We start from the raw sequence: 24,525 nt of genomic DNA on the forward strand, positions 1-24,525 counted from the left end.
CCCCTGATTCCTTTTCTCTTTTCCCTGATTTTATTTTGTCCTATCCTTCTACAAGGCCTTCCCTCACTTTTTCTTCCTTCTTTTCTGGACTTTGCCCAGACTTCAGGTTCTTCTGTGTTTTGCCATTCCCTTTCCAGTTCCTGGCCCAGAAATTTGTCAGGTCTCCTGGAATGCTGCTGGGACAGAACTGAAACAGTGTCAGAGTAGGGGAAGGAGTTAAAACTGAAGACTGGGAAGCTTTGAAACAGAACACAATAGTTATTGTGCTAATTTTCATCTCCATAGCAACACTAATGCAATGTTTTTCCCTCACTCCTGGAATTTCCCTGCTATGGTCTCCTCCTGGGCTCAGCCTGGAGACCAGCACTGGGACTAGGAGGGTGCCTGTATGGCTTTGGATTGTTGGAAAATGAATGAGATTTGAAGAAATCAGTAGTAACCTCCTGGTGCAACTCTATGGGCTGCCCCTGAGGTGTGGGACAGATCTGACCAGGATCTGTCACCAAGGAACAGAAAGGGTCTGGTTGAGGAGGTGGTGGCAGCTGGTGCAGACTGCAATTATTCTATAGAGAGTTTTCACTGAGGTTCTGTGAGGATGAGAGGTCAATGCTACTTTTATAGGTGACCCCTCAGAGAGACACTCCTGCCTTTGAATGTATTATCCTTGACATTTGGGTTTAGGTCATCTGAAGGCCTGAGTAAATTGCATAGCAAAAAATTAGACATTTTGCACTATTGTTTCTGAATTCACATCATTAATAGTGTGAGATTGTGATTAAAGCAAACTGAGTATCTTAAAATCTGTAGGTATCTTTACATGTCTTAGTCTGGGTAATGTATCTTTTAGAAATTTAAGGTAGCTGAAAGCTCAGGGCATCATTCAAACTATAAAGAAAACCATAATCTCAATTGCATTTTCTCCTATACCTGATATCTTGGTAACCATGCTTGCATTAGAACAAGCTTTGGGTGGTTTTTTTAACCCTCGTGGTACCATCACACTGAGCAAGAAAAATCTGGGAGGGAGGAAACTTTTTGATTCCACAAATGCAAGTGTCCCAACACTGCTGAACATTGCTGTGCCATTTGGAGAATGCCAGAGGGCAAACTTTGAAGAAGCATAAGAAGCACCAAGAGGGAGAAGAAAATGTTATAAAGTGCTGTTGTGACAGATGGTGAGATGGTAGGCTGCTCTCAGATGGAAACATGTTGAAGAGTTTTGCTTCTCCAGTCTGGAGAGATTCTTGAGAACAGGCTGGGGGCAAAAACATCCAGGAAGCCTCAGAACAGCTTTAATGTGTGAACTGCAACTGCTGGTGGAAAAGAGTCAGTGAGCAGCTCTCTCAGTAGCTGGAGTGGTTGAAGATGCTCTGGTAGCAGTGCTGGGTGTCCATGAAGATCCATCAGGATGCCTGGCTGGAATTTATTGTGTCTGGGCTAAGAAACATTAATGCTGTCCACAAAACATGGGAATGCAATGGTGATCTTCCTAATAATCCATCAGTGCCATCTGGAGCCAAGCCAGCACTTACTGGGAGCCTTTTTTGTCACTGGACCTTGAATTCTCTTGCAGTGGTGAAGTATCCAGGTGTTCCCTTCTTGGCTCCAGGCCCTGCTGGATGTGACCATCAGCTCTGGCAGCTAGGACTGAGCACAGAGCTGTTCCTTTTGAGAAGGTCTTTACTAGGATTCCAGGTCTGGACTAAGATGAGATCTCTAGGAAGTTGTGTAGTTCTGCAGCTGGAATGCTGCAGTGTTTAAAGTAGGAATGTCACACAGGCACCTCGTGGAAACAGGGAGCTTGCAGGTAAACTGAGGGCTCAGAAAAGGAAAGCTGCAGGAAAGTTATCCCAAAACACAGAACTGCCTTCTGTATCAGCTGACTCTGAAGTTAAAGTGATGTCATTTTCAAGCAAGTGTTCCATTTCACCAAAAGTTTATATTTACTACTCTTACATACCCTTAGTCTGCAGATATGAGGCATTTCTATTAAAAAAAATTAAAAGGAATAAACCTGGGCATCTTTTACTTCCTCCACTACCTTCTGCCCATCCCTTCTCCCACATTTAAATCCCATAGCCTTAGTACCCAAATTAGAGACCTTCCTCACCCCACATTATTCAGAGCCTAGAGTGTACATGTAGTTTGCAGAGCACTGAGTGGGCTTAATGTACCATCAGGCTGGAACGTGTTAGGAGCTAATTCTGGGATGCATGAGCACAGGAATTGTCATGGGAACACAGTCTATAATCAAGAAGTATAAAAATTCCAGTGGGAAACCAGGCTATGGGAGACTTCCATAATGTTGCTCAAAACAACCTTAAAGAGAGAATTATTTTGCAATTATTTCAAAGGAGACACCATGCCTGGAAACCCCTGACAAAGCAAATGGCTTGTAATTAGTAAAAGAGGGAACTTTAAGAGAGCAATTTCTTTTAGTTATGTCCAAATACATAAACCTGCCCTTCTTCTAGACCCACTAATGAGAAAAAAAAAAAAAATTGTGGAGTCAATTTCCTTCTGATTGAAATTCAGCCAGTAAACATTGTGTAAAAAATATATTTTCTCAATTTTTTTTTAACTGACAGAGGAAAGCTTGAATTAGCCTACCACATAGACAGATGCTTCCTTTTAATCCAGTTTCCTTGGGAAATTACAGTTACAAGATTGTGCCATTGTCAGTCCCCACGAGCTCCTTTTGAACTCATTGCCCAGTTTCAACTAAACTTGCAGAGAGATCAAGAGTCCCTTTGCCTTTGATGAAAACAAGCAGATACAAGGCAAGCCCCTGTTAATGGAAAGGCCACAGCATGTGTTCAACATATTATTAGACATTAGAAAATCAGTGTGAGGGAACAGAAGGACTGAAAACTTTTGTAAGAACAAAAACTACAGCAAGCAAGCTTCAAAAGTGTCACTGCTCAGATAACTTTCTGGGAGTTGCTGTACTAAGCTCTGTGATGTAAGTACTTGTAATTGTTTTCTAATTCCAACCTGTGCAGGGCCTCCTGATAATTAAAGTGTCAGTGTCTCAGTGATGAAAAGCCACATTGAAAATCAGTGTGCAGTTGCCATTGCTGCTTGCAGAGAAGACTGAAAGGTCTTGTGAAGGTCTGCAGAGCCAGCTGTGAAAGCCTTCTGCCAGCTTGGTGGGAGGGGAGAGCTGTAAGGCCAAGCCACCACTTGTGAATTCTTGTTCTTTAAACTTATGGCTGGCTATAGAGAAAATCAGAGGCACATCTCTTGTGTGGAGGCCTCCAGAGCTGCATGTCCTGCTTAAAACTTATTTGCAGTTATTTTGCCTGTTCCCATACCAAAAGAACAGACTGAGTAACCCTGACTGGAAGCTGCAGGGAAGCTCCTCACAGGAAGATCTGTCAGTGCAAGCAATGGCACATCCTCACACTGCTCAAGTGCCTTTTACTGTTCAATGTAGTTTTTATTCCCACTTCTTTGTTAATCAGGGGAATGTTCCTCACCTTGCTTTATGAGTCAGGACAGTGAGATGCAGGGAGACTAAATGGTGACACCAAGGTCACACATTTTGGCAGAGGATGAAGTTAAACCCAAACCCTCTGAGCTGCAGGCCAGTGACTCTGAGAGCTGTGGGAAGTGGCATCCTCAGGCTCTCTGCAGGGTGGAAAGCTCTTCCATGTGCTCTCTGCCCTTCCTCCCTTCTCAAACCAGCTCTCTGATTCCTGCTTGCACTTTTCTGACTGTGCCTTGGCCTATCAGGTTTCCCAGAACTGACCATTATTCCACCACTTTCAAAATGCTTTTGAGTATAACTCAGTGCAAGACTTGGTATTACAAACCTGTTTAGAAAAATGGCTTGCTGCCTTCCCTTAGAGCATTCATAAACTATGTCCAAAAATACTCCAAAGTAGTTGCTAATAGCCTAGATTGATTCTGACTGTATAAAAGACAAGTAATTTCAAATTATGAAAATTAACTACTTACATAATTTGATTTATTCTGTTACAGTCTCTGTGAGGATTTAATGATGGTGCCTTATCCCTAGCTCTGCTGCTGCTGAACTGACAGTATATCACAAGTGTGAATCAGAAAGGTCTAGCAAGAATGCTGGGGTGGTGTGAGGGAAGAACAAGTAGATGATATAGCAGAACTTAAGTTTCAGTCTCTGGCTTGTAATTATTCCATCTTTTTCTCATCATGTTTATCCTCTTGCATTTTGATTGAGCAGCTTCTTTAGGATCACATTTAATACGTATATTAATATGTATATTTGCAACCTGATTACAATTTTACTGGAATTCCTGGCTCAGACTTGCTGGACTTTTGCAACCCATGAATGATCCCTCTGCCTCTGAGATGACTTTTTTGTATCCCCACTCCACACTAGCAGGCACAGTCCCTGCCTCTTGCTAAGGAAGATGCACCCTGCAGCCACTTGCAGATGCTGGCATGGAGCACATTCATAAGCCCCTGAAAAGGAGGACAAAGGGATGGTGGTGGTGTGTCTGTGTCTGAGAGACAGCAAGGTAGCAGCAGGAAAACTTGTTTAAATAAGGATTTGCTTCTGTAATCAGCCACAGAGCCCCATGGCACAGTCTGTGGTACAGCCTCCTCTCTATCACAGAGAATCTAAATCTGGAAAACAGAGACCACACTAGGAATGTTTATATATTCACAATTTATTTGTTAAGGTATTACCTTTACTCTGAAAAGGACCCCTCTACCTCCCACTGGCCTCTGCAATCACTCAGCTAAAATGGAGTAAAAAACAAACAAGCACTTGAACACAGAAAACATTGTGACTTAAGCAAGGGGTACTTAGAAGTAACTTGGAACCTACATTTGCAAACAAACTTAAGGGATAAGAGCAGCTGGCTGGATAACCTTTCAGAAGGCAGAAAATCTTTTGAATCACCTCTCTACTTCCTTTAAGGCATTATCATCACTTTGATCTAAATTGAATTGACTCCAAGCCAGTTTATTGCAATGTATGAGCTGCTCCCCTGTAGATGTTGGAGATGAGGGTCTTGCCTGAGAGCTCAGAGTGACACAGCTCTTCCTCAAAGGCACCAAGTGAGAGGTGACAACAGACTCCTGTAGTTCCCTCCACGACAGAGACAGAAGAAAAAGTGATTTTCACTTTGAGGATAGGTTTTAGAGGTAGATGAGGATGCAAAGAAAGGTATTGTTTACCCCTTATTTTCTCCTCTCTACCCTCAACCAAAACTACCTCCTGTTCCCTGGCTGGGAGGTGGCTGTGTCTGGGAAGAACAGTTCTGCCCACAAGCCCCTCTCCACCCCTCCTGGATATTTCCTTGTTGCAGTTCAGCTGTTTCTGAGCTGGCAGCAATTGCAGGCAAGGAAGAGTCTGAAGAAAGTAGTGACAAAGTCTTCTTTACTGAAAGCAAGAGCAATACTTCTTTATCATTGATTGCTACAGCTCTTTAAAGGGCAGAACATCCAGCAGTGGCATTTGACAGGTGTTGGGCCAGAAGATTTGTAACAGGAAACATGAGGGATATGATCTGTTCTCATTACCACAAAAAGAAGATTTTTGTTTCAGTCAGGACAAATATGTCTTTTATTTCCTGTCTTCTTTTATTACTTCACCAATTTATTAAATTCTTTATTTTTATTTTCTTAATATCCCTGCAATGTCTTAACTTTTTAGGTCAGTGACTCATATCTACAGCTGCATAAGAGCAAACCTCTTCATATAAATGGCTTAATTTTCAGGCTGACCATGTAATTTTATCATTCTTCAAATGATCTATGCTTCTCTAGATTAAATAGATGAGTTTCCAGAAAGTAAATGTGTTTGGGCTCCACAGACAGAACTTTATGTCAGGTTCCTGCCAAAGAAGCCTGCACAATATTGTCTCAATAAAAAATGAGAAAGTAAAAATCACTTAGTCAGAGGTGTACTACACATTAAGATGCAGAAAAGGCATCACTAATTTATGTCATTACATAAGTAGTTCTCTCAGTAATAGTTAAGGGAAAAAACCAATTGGTCACAACTAAAAAAATAAGTGCAGCTTTTATGAAAAGAATTAGTAGTAAATAAGTCAGAATTATACTCCTATGAGAAGCAAGTTCTGATGAATTAAAGCAGCTCCTGAAGTTTCCAGTGCTCCTTCCTGTGTAAATGGCATTTCATCCTATATGTATTTTCAGCACATCTCTCTGTCTGCCTAACTTTTAAACTTAGGCTCTATGCTGTTGCATTGAATTTCAATCCAGATTTCTGTGCCACTTCCACCAAGGTACTTCCCAGATTTATGAGAGAATGAAAATATATGTACTGTTCCCTTCTTTCCTGGTTACATACCTCTTTGATAAATGGAAATCAGATTTCAGCAGACTGATGCCTTCAGGTCAGTAAAATGGTTGTTTTGTCATCTTTATGCATTTAAGTCTAATTTAATTCTATATTTTCCCTGAAAAATTTTCCAGTATTTCATAAAGAGCACTTTCTTGCGACTTTTCCAATGGAGCAGAGATGGGCAATTTCTAAAGAAGCCTTTGGCTGTTTTGAGCTGTTTGGGAGTGTTGCAATGGCCCTGCTAGCTGCAGAGGGTCACCAGTTTATCCTCACCACACACCAGAGAAGTCAGTCAGCATCACTGCTGTGCTATCTGGGGAGATGAGAGGCAAACTCCCTGAGCCCTTATATCATCCATAGGCAGGGCTCTGCCTCTTCCTCTCAATCAGTAACATGAAAGGAACTGTCATATTTCCAACCTCACAGACTGCAGTGGGATGGGCATTCAGTAAAACCCAGGGGATGCAGCAGCAGTGGAGACCAAAGTCTGTAAAGGGAGAGAAGCATCTCTGTAGGTCTGCATTGGAAAGTGTTTCCCAAAGAGAATCAGGACCCATCCTCCTCTTTCTCCATCCTGGCCTCAGGATATGTCCAAATAAAGCAGACCCAGCCCATTCTTGCAAGTGGATGCAACACAGACCCCGTGCTTCTGGTGTGTTGTTTTTCTCATTTATCATGAGTTGCATCCACCAGCCTTCACAAATAGCTCTTGGCAAAGAAGAACTTAATGGGATTGAGTTCTGCAAATGCATATTATAAAGGAATGAGGAGTTTGCCAAGAAGGTGTTCCTCTCCTCATGTGGACCTAGATTCAATCCATTGATTTACTTCCTATACTCTTTGATTCCAGCAGAGGTCAGCTCTGCCTGTGCTGGGGATGGATAAAGCAGTTCAAAGTGTGGGTTCCTGCACACCTTGCAGCACAAAGCACTTTCTGCCCACTGCCCCTCACAGCACTAACCCAAACCCATTTCAGGCCCTCCTCTTAAATGGAGATAAAAGGGCTCTGAGCCAGAGCAGCTCTGTCTTCAGGACTGCCATAAAAGCTGGTTAGAAGCTCTTCTTGCTGCTGCTCTGTGGCTCCAAGCCTGTTTGAGGACAGCCTGTAATGAGCAGAAGGAGCAGGAGACTCTCACAGTGGTCCTTGGTGAGGTTAAAACTGTAGCAAGATAAAAACCACCAAAGAACAAGAAGTTATGTCTGGACTGTGCTTTCCAAATACTGTCATCCTCTTGCAACTATCTTCTTTTATTGCTGTATCAAGATTGTAAAAAAAGCCCCAAATCTGTGCTCAATAATGTGTGGTTAAGGTTTGTTCTGTCAAAAAAAAAAATTGAGTGTATCCACAAATAATTTTACTTCTTTAAATGGCATAACTTTGGTGGATATATGGTCTCCACTAAGATTATTATTTTGTCTGTCAGTTACAGTGGTTCTTCAGCTCTTCAGAACAAGAAATATTTTGAAGCTGAAGGCAGAATGTGTTGACAAAAACTCTCCAGTTTAACTATATAACCCTGAAAATGTCCAAGTCACATTTTTTATCCTCTTTTCATTTCTAGAGATTAAATCATTGCTACATTGTGAATTTTTGTTAATTGTCATTAATTACTGACACACTTTTTTTGAAGCTAGAAATTAATGACTGCTTTTCTGAAATAATTTTAACAGAAATCTTTCATGTATCCAGTGATGTGTGCCATTGAGATAGCAGCTGCTTCTGAAGAATAATATCTAAAAAAACCCAAAGAATCTCACTGTAAATCTAATGCCTGGCTTTTCTAAATAATACTTTTCACACTTTTCTGATACTTTTTTTGAATTTAGCTTCTTAATACTAAAAACCAGATGAAGTTTCAGTGCATCTAAGCATCCCTTTTCTTTCTTCTATTTGGGAGATGTTGTAGAATGAAATTACCAAAGTGACAAAATGTGTTTTGCTTGTTTCTTACATTTTGCTGTATATAACAAGAAGCGAGTGCCACTAGTCTGAAAAACAACCAGGAGAGCCAATAAATAGGACTAATGAGGAACAGACTTGACTTGTTACCTGAAAATTGAGAGAAGAAACATAAGCCCACTAGAAAGAGGTGATTGAGGGGCACCTTTGTAGTGAACTTTCACTCTGTGGGCAGTTGTGCTTTTAGGAGTGTCAGATGGATGTTAGGCAAAGCAAGGAAAGCTATTTTTCATTTTAGTGCTTGTTTCTCCTGATGGCATTATCTGTTATAGGTCAAGCAGCTACAGCTGACAGCTTCATAGGTCATCTTAAAAACAAGATATACACCTGGAGCTGTTGCAGCTGATTAAAGATCATGTATCTAAGTGCAGATGACACTCCTGGCTCTTGGGTGACTACAGTGGATTTGGAATTCCAGTGTGAATAGCACACTGTGTCCCAATACCACATACACACAGAGCCCAGGCTGTTGTTCACAAGGGACTGTGTAACTGCCTCACCGAATAGCAAATCATGTTCTGGTAAAGTGACAGCATTTGTAAGGCTCCTGTTCTTTGTTGTTACAAGGGGATCTGGATGGTCCAGCACTACAGACAGTCAGGAGCAGGTTCCACACTTAATGGCCTCTTCACCTGTCTTTCTTTGGCAGCTGGATTCAAGTATAGGTATCGTGTTGGTCAGATTTGTCTTTCCACAGAGCTCAAAGCACCACTGACTTCTGTGCCAAAAGCTAATGGATGCATCCTGGGCTGCTCATCTTGCTGTTTCATTTTGTCATCTGCCCAGTGGTAACTGCCTTGCCCTGGGCTGAGGAGAGCCTGATCTGCTTTTCCCAAGGAGAAATCTTAGGCTGTCTCTAGGTCATTGACAAAATCTGAAATGCAAACAAAAAACTTAATCCTGAGTCACAAATCTCTGGAACAAACAGAAAAAGATGTCTCTCTTGCTGAGAGTTCCCTGCTCCCAAGCTGAAGTGGGGCTGGTGCCCACAAAATTCCTGTTAACTCCATCTAGAGCAGTGTGAACAAACAGCTGTGCCCACACTGTGTGGCCTGTAGCACAGGACCATGTGGCTGAAGTACATCTTCACTGTTTTTTAGGGATTTTATGGTTCAAAAGACCTAAATTGACATGAGGGCTCAATCAGTGGATTGGTAGTTTGATAGCCTAATATCAAAGGGGGATAAATCCTTGGACATGGCACAAAGGTTTGCAAGCCCTTGAGAGCAGAAGATCTGCTGGTAGAGTCCTGGAACACAGAAAGATCCCAGTCTGGATATGGCCCTGGCTATTGTGCTTATTTGAGATGGTCTCCTCAACAAATCACCTCTAAATCCACATCTGGCTTTTGTCTTGAAAGCAACTGATTGGTTTTCTGCATAACAGGGTCCAAACAAACTCAAAGTGAAACTGTTTTGATGATCAGGAAATAGGGATTTAACAGCAAACCAGATAAATGACTGTGTAGACACACATCCTTATTTTTGATAGAAAATGGTTGTTTATTTGAGATATAAACATCCTAAAATATTAATTAAAAAAAAAAAAGCCAAAACTCTGTAATCACACAGGGCTTTGGTCTAGATGAAAAGAAACACATTTTGCCTTTTACAAAACAGCAGGGGCCCTTTTTGCTACTGGCAACTGTCAGTCTTCAGGTAATTTCATTTATAAGACCTGCAGTACAGTCTTTGAGAAGAGTGAGACTTGACTGGAAGAAAAAAATTAAAAGCCTTCAGTAAAAGGCAGAGTGAGCTTGAGGAGCTTGATTTATGACCCTAATGTAAAAATTCTTTGTGCAGAAGAGATGGTAATGAAACCATTATGTTGGGCAAGCCCAATACAGAAGATTGTTTATGTAGATACAAGTGTTAGGACAGAATGGAAGTCATTTCCTTAGGAAAGAAATCAACAGCTTTAAATGCATCTTTTTCAGATACCAAAATGCTATTAGACTTCTAAAGTTTGACTTTCCTGTTTTCTTGAGAGGATAATTATATTATTTACTTGTTTTCTCTGGTACATTTGAATTTTTTCTGTGTCACTAAATAATGGCTGTCATTTTTTGCTCCTGGCTGCTCCCTTAGGTAGCCCCTGGTTCATTCCCTGCCTGTTCTGGGACTGCCATTGGTCCCATTATGGGCACCTGGCTCTGCCTGTGCTTGGCTGTGTTCCTTCTGTGAGGAGTGCCTGTGCTGGGGTCACCTTGGATTCCAGCATGTCCCCCTTGCAAAGCAGCCCTGCTCTCTCTCTTCCTCACATGCCCAGGTTCAGGATGTGGAGCATCCCTAATATTGGTTCTATTCAGCTGCATTTTTTTAAGACAGTCTTTAATTCTAACTCAGTTGTTCCATCCATTTGTGTGCCTCACCAACCTTTCATCACCTGCACACTTACCAACTTTACAGGTTATTCCCTCAGCTCAACTGTTAATGAATAATTAAAAACTAATTTTTACCAAACTATTAATTAAAACACTTTAGGGTACCCAGGAGAGTCTCCTAAACAATTACAAGTGGTGTAAAGTTTATAACATGACAGTAGTTGTTATAATGAGCTATTTTTGATTAAAGCTTTCCAGACAATGGTACATCCTCCTAGTATTTTCACCCAACACACATTTATTGCTTTGTGTCTGTGGCACTGTTAAAAGCTTGTGCTGTGTTTACCAGGATTTATTATAAAACAAATTAGAGGCAGATACTCTGATAACTGACTGGGCTGCATCTCTGAGTAATACTGATGTGGTCCAAGTTAGCCTACATCCTTTAGTGGTTGAATTACCCATACACCATGGCCTACAATCTTTCTCAGGGATCATATTTTGATCACAGATGTCCCTCTTTCCCTTGTCTCTGCTGGTTTCAGAGCACCCTCTTCTCCTCAGTGACTCAGTGAGCCACAGTCATCACAGTGAGGTGGCAAACTTGTACTCTGTGGGCTCCACCACTGCCTACTGCACTGATTTCTCCAAGCCAGGCTGATCTTTTATAATCTAGCACAAAGCTAAGGATAAGAAAATGAGTATTGATAGCTACTTCCCTCCCCATATTGAATTTAGAGATAATCTCATGCTTAATACAAATAAACTGGATGGATTTAATGCTATCAAATCAACAGTGCTGGTAAAAAAAAGAGAATGTGTTTCTTTCCTCCTAGTGGAAGGATCACTCTTATACAGTGATAGATCCAATTATGGCCCAAATGTATGTATCTAGAGACCAACTAATGTGGTTATAATGCAAATAAATCATCTGCACTTAAAACTGGAAAATGCTTGTTTTGATGTATTACAGCCACCCTCCAGTAAGTGTCATGCACAGTGGCTTCTGGATTGAGTCAGAAACAACAGCCCAAAGGATTATTGCTGCCCACACAGGAAGTTTTCCAGGCAGGGCAGTGTCAGTGCTTCCATGTGAGTGCAATCAGCAGCAATCCAGCAAGTCAAAACCCAGGAAACTCAAACAGTGGAAGATGAGGACGGATGGGCTGCCTGAAACGTAATTGCTGTGAGGCAAGAAAAACAGCAGGACTGGGAGGACAGAGGATGCAAGGTGATTCTGAAGTCATGTTCTGCTGCTGGCCATAAGAATGATTCACTGAACAGTGTGTCCTCTGTCAGAGGGAACAACAAGCAGGAACATTTGGCATTGCAATCCATTAAAAGACCCAAGCCAACTGTCCTGCTCTGCTCACTCAGCTGCTGAAGGAACCAACTACAGACAGCTCTAGGAAGAAAGGAAAAGGAATGAAACTTGACTAAAATGAACTTTGATTTCCACTGCTGTGAAAAAGGGGGAAGGGGATTCTGACTCCTGTAGTTTTGGCTGTAATTGTTATTGCAGACACGACTATGTTACAGGTACAGTAATTTAATACTCTTAGATTCTATTTTGAAGGTCAAAGTGTTCTAACATAGTCATATTTTTGACTGTGACTTACAGCAGCAGAGTTTGGAAGTTCTCCTCAAGTCAGCAGAAGCTGCCAAATGAAGCCACACTTCAATAGGTACAAAGTACCCTTTGACTGAATTCCATCAAATTGTAATCCCCTCTCATTCCTGCATAAGCATTTCTGGGTGAGGTAGCCACTTCCAACCCTTCTCACCCATGTCAAAAATCCACATACTAGATCAGGTATTTCTTGATTCCTAGTTTTCATTTCTGCTTTCCTTTCCTCTTTCTCCAGCAGGTCACTGTCCCAGTGTTGCTTCACAATTCACCCCAACTTTTTGTTCATTCACATGGGTTTTGTATTGCTCTCCATGGAACTGTTCTGTGTGTTTGTGTACCCATGTAAGCACAGACACCTACTTATTTATGCAAGTAGGCAGCTAAATCACCTTGGCCCCTCTTTGCACCTCACAGACAGCTCAATAGCAGGATTGTCACTCTGCAATCCAATACTCCCTGTGGCAGAGAATGACTTTTTAACAGTTAGGCACTTAGGGCATAATTGCTGTGTTTGTGCATGAGCCAGCTGACTGGCTGATTCTTTTTGCATGTTTTCACCATCAAACTATTCTATTTTCCATGATCATCACAAATCTAGTTCAGTCAAAGCCTGAAAAGGTAACACTGCCATTTAATATAGTGGAGTAGTGGTTTTTTACAAAATACAATGAATTAAGCACAAAATTAAAAACTCAAGTAGCCATTTTTTCACTTGGATAAGCCTTGTCTTAAATTTGGGGGTGCTTGCCACTCAAAACTTTCAAAGCTTATCTTGCATTTTGACAAGAAGAAACAATGGTTAAACATAGTCAGCAAGGATACTTTTCTCATATACTGATAGAGCTTTTCCAATCCTCCCATTTTTCAGAGGGGCCAATGATGTGGGAGTCCTTAGGTTGGACTTTTTTGGTGCTGAGCTGATGCTTCATGGCAGAGCAAGCCTATTTAAAATTTGCCATCCTGTTTTTAATTTTGGGCTTTTGACCTCTCCCCTACAGCAGACCTGCAAATGCTCACACTGGGATGCAGCTGTAGGAGGCAAACCCAGTTTGATAACTTTTCCATTTCCAAGCCAACTTCCCAAATTACCATGTGACACACTTACTGCAGGCAAGGCGAACTCAAAAGTGTTTAGTCAATTGTAAGGATGTCTAGGTCTGCATATTTTACTGTACTTCCATGTGCTTTTCTTCCTCCAGTAACTGCTGAAATGAGGACCTAAAGTGAAATGTGGAGGAAATGACCTCCAATTCCATTCTCTGACTCCAGCATTAATTTGTGAGATGAACCATCAAGAAAATAACACTTGAAATTCAATATATATAATATACACTCCCAATACTTTTTTTAAAATGTGCCCTGGTTTTAATTAAAATGTGAATTATATAGGCAGAAGGACTTGTTTCTCTGCCAGGAGCAAATCTCCAACCATGGACATCAAATGTGGAAAAAGTACTTTGTTTTTTTCATGCATCAAAACTTCCCCAACTTTATTATATTTGAAAATGTAATGTAATAGCAGAGGGCAACATTATGTCTGACATGTATAATTAGTTTACAAAAAAATACAACCAGGGGACACATTTTTGATAGAACCACTTTTTTTTTTTTTTTTTTTTTCATGCAATACTTGCAGGATAATGGATCACATTGATCCTTTCTGCTAAATGGTATGGCAAAAAAATGAGCATTTGTATAGAAATGCCATAACACTTTGAAGCTTGAATTAGGGAGTCTATAACCTCTGCTTGTGCTCATAAATTACCCTGCAGATGAGAATGTGACATCAAAAAACAAGAGAAAGGCATCCAAAGCCAAGAGATGCAACCCATCACATACTGAAATGCTTTATGTATATGTGTACCCAATGTTAATCACTTCAGATCCTGTAGTACAAATTGCCTCCAGCAGTTTCTAAAGTTATATCACAGGTTAAATGGACACCCACAGACAGAGATTAGTCATTTAAAAGACAAAGGTATAAAAACTGATTTCAGCTGCTAGAGCTGTCTTTAAAGTCAGTTTTTCATGCATTTTAAAGCTGTGTCTGGGTGAGGGGTTAATAATAGGGCAAAACACTGAATCTGGCAGCATATAAGGCTTTTTTCCAATAAATACCTTAGAGAAAATTGGGACAAAAAGGTGTTACTCTTTCAGATCAGATAAATCCAGTTGTCGTTTTTAACAGCTGTGCATCAGTGATTTAAAATCATCATTTAAAATATCTGAATTTTGATCTCTTATGTTCTCTCAAACACTAGAACAGTGGCATGCCACCCTCAGATGTGGAATTAGCACAAAATGCTGTGAGCACCTGAGAGATGTCCTGTAACCCAAGCTCAAGAGGGACCTTGGTTCTGAGAAGTCAGATTCTACAAGCAGTGGGTGCCTCCTGCCTGAGTGGATTCTGTCAGCCCTCTCATTTGCTGCCTGGATGGAAACAGAAGCAACTTGGAGCTCTCAGAGAAGGAAGGAGGAGGAAGCATGCAAGGAAACTTGCATATTTGCAGGTTTCACTGAGGGCAGTGAGAGCTGTAGAGTCCAAAACTTCTGGGAATAAAAAAAATAATTACAATGGAACTCCAAAACAACAAAGGTTTGATTAATCTCCTCTTAAAAAAGCAGATTTTAGGTAAGTCAGAAATCCTACTATAGATATTGTATTAACTTTTCACAATGGCTTGGAGCTGATTATCTTTCCCCCTCCTTTAACATTCCAAGTGCTTTAGTCTCCACGACCAAAAAGAAGAAACATCCAGATATTTATGACAGGCTTGGTGGAAATCTGGACTTTGCAGAAATCCCACCAAAGAGAGAAGGTGTGAATGGTAATTGTGAAGAGGCTGGGGTACCAAGAGCAGTTTACTTACAGTACCTTACAACAACCTGAGGCAAAGGCTGTGCCTTTCCAAGTGCTCAGAAAGTAATAAACCTTGGAGTTCCTAATGCTCTGAGCAGTGCTGCTGACCAATCACTTAACCCTTACAGTCCTGTGTGTAGGAGAAAAAATGACCCCTAATTGCATGTTCCTGTTTCATGCAACACTGCAAGAAGTGAAGCATGCAGCATCAGCACACAGAAGTTTGTATGATCACAAACAAAAATATTTTTTTTCAGCCCCTATGCCAAGTACTTGTCTCTTGGGTCAACAGATCTTAGAATTTAGCAGACCAAATTAATCAGCAAATGCATGTTTTATCCCATTTTTAACATTAACAAGATAAATGATGGATGAACTCAAGTTTTTCAAATATTAATTTAAATACAGATGTAACCACAGCAGGCAGCAGTTCAGAGCAGAAGCTGTGCCAACTGCATGTGAGGTCCTGCCTCTCTGACTACTGAGACTCACATCCAAGGTAAGGTCCCTAAAATTTGCCCAACAGCAAATACTGTGAATCCCTCCTCCATTTTCCTTTCCCCTGCATTGTTTGTAGTCCTCTGTGTCTCAAAACCTCAGCTCCCAAGTCCTGCACTTGGACAGCATCAGGTATGTGCCTGTGCAGGTGAATATGCTCATGCATGTATGGGTGGGTAGGTACTTCAATATGATTGACTTCTCAGAAAGGAAAGAAACACAAGCAATGAAGAGCAACAGAGTCTACCCCGAGCTAAGTTTTCCCAAGTTTAGCCCATATTTTACAGCAAAGTTCAGGTCAGTAATTTTTACCATCTATGCAACTAATGCTCTCATGTTCTCTTATTTGATGAAAATAAGACAGTCTTTTCTCCATGTATACATTCTATTTTTTAAAAAAACTAATCTCTTAATTTTATTTTCCTCAAGTAAATATCTGCTGAATTACTATTCTAAGAAAAAGAATAGCTTATAGTAGCAAGCATAAGTATCTGTGAAATTATAATACCTAACAAAGAAAAGACATAGAATTTCCTAAAGTTGGTTTTCATAACATGCAGTCTCATAAAGCGTCCAACCAATACAGGGACAGTATAAAATGAATTTCCTCCTGAACAAAAGCCCTCTGGATTATGAAGCTGTACAAATTGTATGACCTGTACAAGTGAGAGCATGCTTCTATCCCTGAAAAAGCAACTAAATAATTACAGGGCTAAGAAACACTATTTGATTTGGGTTAGATGATCTCTGGGCAGAATCCACAAGTTAAATTGAAAAAAGGACACAGTTCACTTGTTAACATCATAAACTAAAGAGATTCAAAGCTTAGTTGGAATCTCAGCTGGGAATGCCAGCATACAAAATCCATCAGCCTACAAGGCTGTGTGTGTAGCATACACACATCTTTGCTGTATTATCGGCAAAAATAAAAGCAAACTCAAGAGAATGATGCCCCAGGAAATCTCACCACGTTCAGGTTGGTAAAGCAAGTAAACATATTCACAAGGCTGGTATGAACTAGGAACGTTTTCATTCCTCACTCCAACTTTAGAAAAAAGCAGAAACGGAGTCCTCCTCTGTTTCAAACCCAAATATTTCAAATTCTCCTGCAGCACAAGATCAGATAATTAACAAAAACCAAAGGATGACGAAATGAAGCCAGATAAATAATAAATACCTGCATACATAAGCACACAGCAAGCAAGAAAATGAAAAGTTAGCTAGATTTACCGTTTTAATTATCCAAGTGGGTGGTTTGTTTGGGTTTGGTTTTTTTGGGGTGGGGGAAACGTCGGGAGCTGTATTGACGAGGATTCATCCACACGCATCCGCACCGCGGCAGGCGCCGGTCCCGGAGCGCGGAGAGCGAAGCGCTTCCCACCGCAGCCCCCGCCAAAAATGAAAACGAGAGAAGGCGGAGAGGGGCGGGGAAGCGGCAGCCGACGGGGAAAACCCCGGCGCCGCCCCGAGCGCTCCCGGCCCGGCGCTGCTGCTCCGCGCTGCCCGCAGCCACCGGGGATGCTCGGCGGGATGGGATGCCCGGGGGGATGGGTATACCGGGATGGGATGCCCGGCAAGATGGGATGCCCGGGGTGATGGGTATAGCGGGATGGGATACCCGGCGGGATGGGATGCCCGGGGTGATGGGTATAGCGGGATGGGATACCCGGCGGGATGGGATGCCCAGCGGGATGGGATGCCAGGGATGCTCCACCCGCGGCTCCGGGACGCGCTGCCTTGCAGCCCCGGTGCGATGCTGACCGCGGACCCGCTTGTGCCGCCGCCGTGCCTCCAGGGCTGGGAGGGGCCACGCGAGTCCTCCGGAGTGGGGAGGGGTTCTGGTGTGTCCTAAATTGGGGGGAAAGGCTGCTGCCTGGAGCGGGGGTGAAGGGGAAGGTCTGTTTCAAGCGCCCGACTTGTGTGGGTTTTGGGATCTTCACAAACCCAAAATGTGTTTCAGTGAAATCAGCCCCTACATCCCATTGCAAATATTTATTTCGCCAAAGCTTTAAAGAGTTGAAATTACTATAAAGTAATTTCTGATATTATTTATTAATAAAAGCAAAGCAAAGCCTTTAAAGACAGAAGTTCTAACAACTACCTGCATCACATAGCCATATTTTAGCTTCATCATTCCAATTAGATTCAGTTTCATTTAGTGCCTGCCAGGTGCTGAACTTGCTGCTTAGGACCTGCCTTCTGCAGGCTTTTTAAGTTCCAGTTTTATATGAGCTGGACACTGTTTTTCCTTTTGCAAGTTTTGGCACTAATACAATCTCCTCTCTCAGCTACACACATCACTGGTTATTGTTTGAATTAATGTATTATACCACAAGTGACCTTAGAAATGGCAGAAATAATAGCAAAACATTCCTGCTCTGTCCATTGCTCCTGACCAGTAAGAGTCAACTGTTTATGATTAATCTCTGCACTGTAGTCTGCATCTAGTGTTAGATTGATGCCATTACACTCAGTCCAGCAGGAATGTGAAAGTGCCTCTCTAGAACTGACAATTTAGTATATTATTTTTCTGCTGTGTCTGTAAACCTTTAAAATATATTTTCTCCTAGGGAAAACTGCCTGAGTGACATTGATGGTGGCAGAAACTCTCTAGTAATTCCCAAAACAATGTGCAAGGGCATTGGATGTCACAGTGAGAGCAAGTAGTCTCTCCATCCTCTTCAAATATCTCCTTAGGACCTCCTGCTTCCTGTGGTGCTTGCTAAGAGTTTGCTCGTTGTTATTTTGTCTGCTGTATTGGTTTCAAACTGTGGCTCATCCTCAGACTGTGCCTTGCTCAGTGCAGTGACATCTTGTTCAGCTGCTGTGCCTCACAGAAATAGATTTGATGGTAGCAAGGGGCTTTTCTGTTTTTGTCTTATCAGACAGCAATTTAAAGCTTATTTTTCTGAGCCAATTTTTTTTGTCATTGTCTTTTACACAGGAATGGTCATGCTGGGGAAGGCAGAAATTCTTCAGGAGGAGGGCTGGCAGTAAGTACTTAGGAAAAGAGTGTGAGACCTGGGCAATACAGGGAGATCCTTGTCCTGGAGCACCCTCTCATCTGCCTGAAGCTGAGGCAATGCAGGTTTGAAATGCTGCCTGTGCCTTTGTATCTAACCACCTTGAGGAATCTTTTTTTTTAAATATGCAGGTGTTTTTTTGAACACATTTCTGCTTTTGGTGTCTGCTGTGTCAGTCTAGCAAGGCATTTTATGATACACATAGCCATGGGGCTTATGGAAAAGTATTTCTTGATTGTTTTAAGCTTCCTTCAAAAATTGTGTCAAACTGAGAGTCAAGAAGTGGTGGATGAGTTTTATTTAGCTTCAGTGATATTTGTGTTAGTTTTGATAAAGTTGTTTAATTTCCTGAATTAAATTAAAAAAAAAAAAAAAAAAAACCAAAAATGAGTAATTGGAAACAGCTGCATGGAGGGTTTATTTAGGAAAGAATGTCCACAGATCCTACGTACTTAAATCTCAAGGTTTTTTGAGACAGTCTTTTTGTCCTGAATTTGCACAACACCTGCTGCATTAAAGTGTTGATCCTGGACTCAGGCTCTAAAACACTATGACACTAAAATGGTAATAGCAGATTGTTTGAATGGTAAATAAAAAGAAAATTGAAAAATGATATGATGGCTGGTCTATGACCTGGTGTGTAAAGCTGGTATTGGAGAAGAGCAGGCAGGAAACCTTTAATACTTTGTTTGAAATTCCAGTATCCAGCTGTGAAGTCCAAGTTGCTTTTCTTTTTCTCAAACTCTGCCTCACATGGTTATGGAGTGAAAGAAGGATGGGAGCTTGTTTGTCAGCCCCCATCATTTGTAAACTCTCCTCCCTCCTTGACAGAGTAGACTTGATGCATCTGAAACTTTTGGGAGTTTCCATCACATTTAAATTCCCCTTGTGCAATACATCAGGTGGATAATTTGTATTTCCTGTATGGCATCCCTTTGCAGACTCTTTTCCTTTCTGGGATGTTTCTTTTCCAGGAGTGTTAGGAAGCTTTGGTTTGTTCCTGCTTCTTCATCCTTTCCCATTCACCTATGTGGATCAGGTTGCTGAAGTTTGCTTGCAGACACCTTTCCTCTCTTCTTGGGTTGCAGCTGCAGGTCTGGAGGTTAATCAGATTGGAATGCCAGAGTTTTTTTCCCTCCTATTCTTCCTCCTTACCTCTCATATTACCTCCTTACCTCTGCTGCTTTCAGCTGTAAGAGAGGGACAAAGGAAAGTTTTAGTGAGGTTTTTACAGTTGTGTCACCACTACACCCTCCATCAGATCTCCCCAGATGCTTTTGCTTTCTGGGGAGTGGAGAAGAGGCCCTGAACACATTTGTGTGGATATGACCAAAGACACCAAACAGAAAATAAAAAAGCTTGAACTGATCTAAGAAATTAATGTGGCAGATACTGCTGTCAGAAAAATTTCCTCCCACTGGGTTTATGAAAGGCAAGTATAAAAGTTGCTGTTCAGTCTCTAGGGCCACACTATCTTCTGCAAGAAGCTCCTCCTTGGCAGTGGCATTTATTAGGGCAATAACTCAGCATTGCAGGGGATGCACATCCTTTTTTGATTTTTACTGCTGTGCTCTTAGAAGAGATCTAGCTGACCATTTCCTCCTGCTTTTAAATCCCTCAAGTCTTTTGCTTTCCTTTCTGAGCATATCTGTCTGCTGTGCATATCCTGACTAGTTCATGTGGGGTGAAGGGAGACTCAATCAGTGTAACACAGAGATTTGGGGGGGGCTCAGCCTAGAACAAACTCCCTCAGAGCAGTGTGAGGGGTCTCACTGGCTTTGTGGACAGGAAAGATGAAAAGGAGCTGGCTGAACAGTGTTTGGCATCAGAGCCATCTTTTGTAGCTGGTGCTGAGTCCCAGGATGACCTAGAGCCTGATTTCTCACAGTTCTTGCCTTTTCTACTTTACTATAAATACCTACAAATTTGGTATAAACTAAGCCATGCAGATGCCAGGTTAGCTTGTCATCAGTTAGATGACAGGGGTTATGATGCTGTTATTTACATTATGATGTCCAGAAAGGTGAGAGGTGACTCTGCCTTGCACAGCCATCATGTGCTGTGGTGTGCCCTTAACGAGGGTCAGAGGAGCAGGGACAGACCATCTGCAGTTTGCCAGGTGCTCAGCAGCTCAAAATCAGACCATTTGTTTGCATCCTTTAATTAAAACACTCTTAGTTCACTTAAAGGCTGATTATTAAGTGAGAAGGAAGATTGCTGCTTAGGAAAACAGATGATAATTTTTGCTTAATGAAATGTATATGTGTGTGTCATTGCTATCTATCTAAAGAGGGAAAAACGTGAAGATGTTTTTCTCTGTAAATAACATTTACACTTCACATGTTCAAAGAGGCCAAAGCATTAAGCTCAAGGGTGCCCTGCAGCACATTTAGCAGGGGCTATGGGACAGGGCATAGTGTGTTACTCTTCTTGAAAGAAAACTGGAGAAGCTAAGGCTGCCTCTTGGAAAAAAGGACATGCCACACCTATTATGTCAGATGGTGGGAAAGGAGATGCCCAGCACCTGGTGAGTGAAGAAAAAGACTGGAATTTTAAAAAGCATGAATGTTACCTCACAATGGACAGGAAAAGCAGAATGCAGCAAGAAATCACTCGGAAGAAAAGCAAGTAAGTAAATATTGTTACAGATTCATTTGAGTTCTCAGAATGTGGAAACTGGATATGACCACAGCTGAGAGGGAGGACAAGGATGCTCATATCCTAATTTATTATGTCAGTAACAACTTTATTATCTCTTTCTTTTATTTAGTAACTTCCATTCCCGTTGCCCACTGGGACTTTGGTGGCTTTCTTCATGCCACCATATACCAGAGTGTATATTCATGTACTGGAAAGAATTGCAGAAGCTGCCAAAATCCCTGTACTTTCCTCATTCTTTCAAAAGTGAGGATGTCCTCCATATTTCACATGTTTATAAAGTTCAGATTCTAGGAAATACAATTATTTATCCAAAGTGGTAAGTGCTTAAGAGGTAGGAGGATATGACAGCCCTGAGTTGACATGGTGGTGTTTGGCCAAAGGATGAACTCAATGATCTTAGAGGTCTTTTCCAACCTTAATGATTCTATGACTTTATGAAATCTAATAGCAAAGAACATAGAAAAACTTAAGATGAGATCCACTAGAAATCTTGATCATTTCCACTGCTCAATTACTGGCTAACTACAGTTAACAGATGACTTATTTAGACAGATTGTTGTCTCTGGGAATGCATGTTTTTCTCTTCTGGAAATTGTGTTTTCCACTTGGCTGGGTGTTGCTCTTCTGTCAGCTGCTGTGATCACGTTTGCACACACGCACACAAACACACAGAGCCTGGTATCAAGGCAACATCCAAGTGCAAGGGAAAGGGAGGAGTTTGACCAGCAAAATGGAAAATTGCTAATTGCAGAGCAAACTGGTGTACAATATCCTGATAGCTACAGTAATAGTGCCCTTGCAGCACATCATTAAACCCATTGAACCCATTCTATGGTTTGATGAAGAAGTAAAGAAAACAACAACCCCTAACACATTCTTATGTTGCAACACCCCTTCCCTTTCAAAAGTTTAGAAGCATTTTGTTGAGACTCCTATCTAGAAAACCCAGAACTTCATTCCCTCCAATAAGCTACCAGCATAATTGTAATAAGAAGCACTCTGGTCTCTGCCCAGGGGCGCTGACCAGTTACTGGGCTGATTTTGTTCTGATGCAGAATTTACTGAAGATTTACTGAAGCCCTGTGGGGCTCAGTTGCTTTCACTGAGAATGAGAGTCTTTGTCATATTCAAGAGAGTTTTAAAATGAGTAAGAATTTGTTGAAGGAATAAATGCCTCCATCTGATGTAAAAAAAGCAGGCCTAACAATGCAAATGTTAAAGAGTACTTAGATCTGTTTTTTTCAGTAAAGAAAAAGTCATCTATATCAGTCATCAGGAATGACAAAGGAGGTTTCTACATAACCTTATTCAAAATGAACCTAGGATCTATGCTGGAGAAGAGTCAGAAAAAAGCAGCCAAACAGCAGTGGAGTAATAAAGCAAGTCTTCCAAGGTGGCTAAATGGTGTGCATCCACTTATTTCAGTAATGTCAAGTCTAGCATCCCTTGCTCTAAGCTTTTTTTACACTTTTCATGGACATTTGTCATGATTTTGACTGGATGAGACCAACATGACTTTTTGCACAGCTAGATCAGTATTTGCCACTCTTTGCTTCAATCAGGTGCTGGCTACCACAAAGACTGCAGGACTTCTTATTTTAAAAAATTATTCTCCCCTTCCCTTCCCCTTCTGGATTCAATACATTGGGTTTGCATGACCAGATTTTGCTGGTGAGGGTTTTCAGGGGTGGTTTCTGTGTGAAGCTGCCTCTGTGTCTAACAGAACTGATGCCAAGACAGACTCACTGCTGGCCAAGGCCAAGCCCCTCAGGGATGGTGGAGCAGCCTCTGGGATTTAAGAAGGAAGAGGAGGAAAACCTGCACAACTGTGGTTGGAGAGAGAGGTGAGAAGGGAAGAAACAGTTCTGCAGACTGATCCAGGTCAGTGGGAAACAAAGGGCAGGAGATGCTCCAGGCCCCAGAGCAGAGATCCACCTTCAGCCCATGGAGGATCCCAGGGATGCAGAGATTCCCCTGCAGCCCATGGAGGATCCCACAGTGCAGCCTGATATTTAAATGTAACTTTGTTAGTGGATTTAGCCCATGCTGGAGCAGATTTGCTGGCAGAACTGGTGAGTCCATGGGGGTTCCACACTGGAGCAGTTCATGATCAACTGCAGCCCAAGGGAACTTGCTGGAATTTGTGGAGAATGTCTCCTATGGAAGGGACCCCAGCTGGGGCAGGGGGAGGGTGTGAGGAGCAGCAGGGACAATGTGTGAGGAACTGAGCACTTCCCCCACTCCTGTGCTGCTGGTGGGGAGGAGGGAGAGAAAATTGTGAGTGAAGTTGAATCTGAGAAAAACGACTTTGGTGGGTAATAAAGCCATTTTCCCTTGTCAAATCTGTTTTGCTGGTGAGTGACCTCTCCCTTTTCTTATCAGCCTTTTGATATATTTTCTCTCTGTTTCCCAGATGAGAAGGGGAATTATAGACCAGCTTCCATGGGCACCTGGTGTCAGCCCACTTCATCCAGAAAGATATTAAAAACCTTCCAATGCAGCTTGGCACTGAATAGCTTCTACTGCTTTTCTTAAAGAAATCCTTGTGCATGGTTCTGATTGACTAAACAATAAATAGCTCACATAAGAGAGAAAACATTTAATATAAATTACAATTATTAGATTTGCTCAGATATCTCTGAGTCTTTTTGTTTGCTGCTGCTTTGATTAATATTTTAAAAATTGCATTGGAAAATAAATAGCCTAGGGACATATTTATTGCAAAGGTTTTAATTTTTCCATCATTAAACAGCTTGACTGTGTTGCTCTTAAACAGACTGAGCTCAGGTGAAGAAATGAAAGAATTGATGAGACAAGTATTCTAATGACTTCTAAATAAATTCATCTTTCCATGGCAATGTTTGCTTCTAAAGATCCCAGTCTCTGAAATAACTTCTTGCATCATTATGAATAGTGTATAGCTGGCTAATTGTTCATCTTCTTTTGTGCAAAAGCTGAGTGCATTTGCTTTGAGTACAGACTATGGAATGAATGTGTTAGAGATTTTAAAAGTCTCTGTTTTCTAAAAAGAAGCTTTGTCACCAAGCTACATCTCTTGAAATGTGTAAGATCATTTTTTTTCCTCTTCAGTTTCTTGACTTGTAAAAATGCAATTGGTATTTTAGGACCCTCCACCCCTCATCTATCTATATGTTTTTGTCCATCTCTGTAAAAAATACTATTTTGAAGTTCAGATGAGTTTCAATCTGTAAAAAGTCTTGCTGGAAGAATACAGGTAAAGCTTTGTGGTGTTATTTTTTACATAAATC

At 41.5% G+C, this 24,525-nt stretch overlaps 1 protein-coding gene and 1 long non-coding RNA gene across 3 annotated transcripts in view; one reads left to right on the forward strand and one right to left on the reverse strand.

Annotated features, from left to right (window-relative positions):
- Positions 1-17,106, reverse strand: part of HTR1F (5-hydroxytryptamine receptor 1F) — a 102,577-nt gene extending 85,471 nt beyond the window's left edge. Inside the window, exon 1 of the mRNA XM_079318279.1 lies at positions 16,803-17,106. The gene's annotated coding sequence lies outside the window, so the exon portion shown is untranslated. The remainder of the gene's footprint in view (positions 1-16,802) is intronic.
- Positions 1-24,525, forward strand: part of LOC306808269 — a 145,105-nt gene that overhangs the window by 16,568 nt on the left and 104,012 nt on the right. For both annotated transcript variants that reach the window (XR_013775946.1, XR_013775947.1), the window contains exons 2-3: positions 11,558-12,123; positions 14,476-15,573. This is a non-coding gene — a long non-coding RNA (uncharacterized lncRNA). The remainder of the gene's footprint in view (positions 1-11,557; positions 12,124-14,475; positions 15,574-24,525) is intronic.

Source organism: Erithacus rubecula (genome assembly GCF_903797595.1).
Source record: "Erithacus rubecula genome assembly, chromosome: 1".
Taxonomy (NCBI): domain Eukaryota; kingdom Metazoa; phylum Chordata; class Aves; order Passeriformes; family Muscicapidae; genus Erithacus; species Erithacus rubecula.